This window comes from Echinops telfairi, unplaced genomic scaffold (assembly GCF_000313985.2).
Source record: "Echinops telfairi isolate 266 unplaced genomic scaffold, ASM31398v2 ScPeMD7_7469;HRSCAF=8507_1, whole genome shotgun sequence".
In the NCBI taxonomy this organism is placed as follows: domain Eukaryota; kingdom Metazoa; phylum Chordata; class Mammalia; order Afrosoricida; family Tenrecidae; genus Echinops; species Echinops telfairi.
In genome coordinates, this window is record NW_022111373.1 from 149,602,412 (window position 1) to 149,604,720 (window position 2,309).

General features: G+C 59.3%; 1 protein-coding gene across 3 annotated transcripts in view; it reads left to right on the forward strand.

Annotated features, from left to right (window-relative positions):
* The first annotated feature begins 1,375 nt into the window (after positions 1–1,375).
* Positions 1,376–2,309, forward strand: part of CMBL (carboxymethylenebutenolidase homolog) — a 10,557-nt gene continuing 9,623 nt past the window's right edge. Inside the window, exon 1 of one of the 3 annotated variants that reach the window (XM_004698119.2) lies at positions 1,376–1,473. The gene's annotated coding sequence lies outside the window, so the exon portion shown is untranslated. Of the gene's footprint in view, positions 1,474–1,722; positions 1,741–2,154; positions 2,203–2,309 lie in introns of those variants that run through there. The other 2 variants (XM_045285128.1, XM_045285127.1) reach the window with 2 other exon arrangements.

Here is a 2,309-nt window from a genome sequence, read left to right on the forward strand (position 1 = left end):
AGCGTTGATTGTGGATCCAAGCGAGAGGAAGTCCTTGACACCTTCAACCTTCTCTCCATTGATCACGATGCCACCCTTGAGGCCCGCTGTGAGGATCTTTGTTTCTTTTTTAATTTTGTTTTGTTTTCACATGAAAATTTACCCAGGGAATTAGGTTCTGATTCAGCGATGTTTACACACACAGTCTGGTGACATTGGTCACACACCACACACTTTATCGGCATTCCCATTTCCCCATGGATCTATCTTCCCTGCCCTCCCTGTCTTCTATCCCTGCTCCTGGTCAACCTTTGGCCTCACGCTGTCTAAAGGAACGACGGCTCACGAGGGACAGCATTTACTTTATCATCCAGTCTGACCATGGACCTCTGAGAGTGGCTTCAGGTCCAGGTGAAACGGCATCTTTGGGCAGAAGTCTCCCGTCGGCCAGCCCTGTGAGCCTGGCCTTGTCCAGGAATCTGAGTTGAGTTCTAAGTGTCTGTCCTTAAGCTAGAACGTGACCTTCTAATCTGTCGCTGGTGACAGGGGGGCACCATCTAGTGCTTCTGGCATCTGGTTAGAGGTGGCTGTGATTCCTGGGTCTGTTAGTCCCGTGGGCTGAGGCTTCCAGGAGCCTTGGTTTGCCTTCATTTCTCTCGGTGAGTGAGCCCTATTGTGTCTTCTCGCGAGTCGCTGCCACTGAGTGGATGTTAACCCATCTCGGACCCTATAGGACAGGGTAGAACTGCCCCTGTGGGTTTCTGAGACCGTCCGTTTTTACAGGAATAGAAAGTCTTGTTTTTCTCCCTTGGAGTGGCTGGTGGTTTCGAACTGTCGACCTTGGGGAATCGGAGCCCAGAACGTCACATCAGGGCTTTGGCTGCATCTGAGAGATTGGGATTGTCTTTAGCCTCAGTTCTAATCCAGGCGGAAGGCTGTAATCTCTGTTTCTTCATCACGAAGTCCTCGGGGCTCCCAGCAAGCAAGCTGATGCCCAAGGTCCCCAGAAGGCAGGTGGGGAAGGGCCCTTCTTCATTGTATCTCACACTGATCCCAGAAATCCTTCCTGCCAACAATTTCTCTCCAGAGAAACGATCCTGGGGAAAACCTGAAATTCCCAACTGTGGGCGATCTCCGGCCTTGACGGCGGGGTTCAGGGTTAATTCCTGGGGCCACTGCTCCAGAACACTCTTCTTGGCAGGCACTGGGCTTTCTGCGGCGGTGAGGTGACTGCAGGCCAGCCAGGGAGGGAGGGGAAGGGACACTCTTTTAAAGAGGCTTCACTGGCGTCCGCCCCTTAGGGGCGGGCCTCCTGTTGTTCCCCCCCACCCTGCAGTTCTCAGAGGCCAAGGTTCACGCTGCCCCGCCCTCCCTCCCTCCATCCAGGTCACCACAGTCCCTGGCCTCAGTCGTAGCTTGGCCCTGCCCTTGGCTCGCCCCTCCCTGCCCACGCTGGTGTCGCCGCGGCGCCTGGGAAGCAGCTTTCTGGACAAGGTGGGCGCTGCGGGGGGTGGACCTGGGGTCGGGGTGCATGCGAGCGTCCCCACCTGCCACGTGCCAGGTGAGCACCCCGCCCCGCGCTAGGGCGGAGGGGCCCACAGCCTTGGCCGCCTGCAAACCCCTGGGCCCCAGCCAGCACGGTCATGGTCACATGGCCGCTAAACACCACCCTTTCGGCGCCTCGTGACGGGTTCACCAAAAGTGGAGAGTTCTGATTCGCGCGGGCCACGGACGCTGCGCGGGCATGGCCGGGCGCTAGATGTGAGTGCAGGACGGGCCCGTGCTCACTTGTCCTCAAAGCCCGCAGAAACCGGGGCTGAAATGAGCCCAGGGTGCGGACGCGGTGGGGGTGGGGGTGGGGGTGGAGCTCCTGGGGGCCTGCCTTCTAAGGCAGTCCCTGAGGGCGTGAGGGCTGGAGGAGGAGCTGAGCTTCTGACCCAAAGGCTGCAGGTTCAAGGCCACCTCCTGCCCCCTGCAGGCAAGGCCCTGCCATGGGCTTTCTGAAATCCCGGAGGTGGGGCACAGGGAGTCACTGTGAGGGCGTGGTGCTTTGGGGGACCACACACCCCAGGGAGGAGGCACAGGGTGCCAACCAGTGTTCCCACAATATTTAACCAGCCTGGCTCCCTTTCAGCACCACGTGACCTCCACCCTGGGCGCCAGCCAGCCCTCTCTGTGGCAAAGGAGACCTGCTGGCACAGCCCTTGGAGCCCCAGGCCTGAGGTTTGAGTCCGGCAGCCCCCCCCAGCCACCACCACCACCCCCACCCCCGGGAGTGATGGTGAGGGTAGCTCAGCCTCCCACAATGGCTTTGGGGCTGTTCTCTGTCC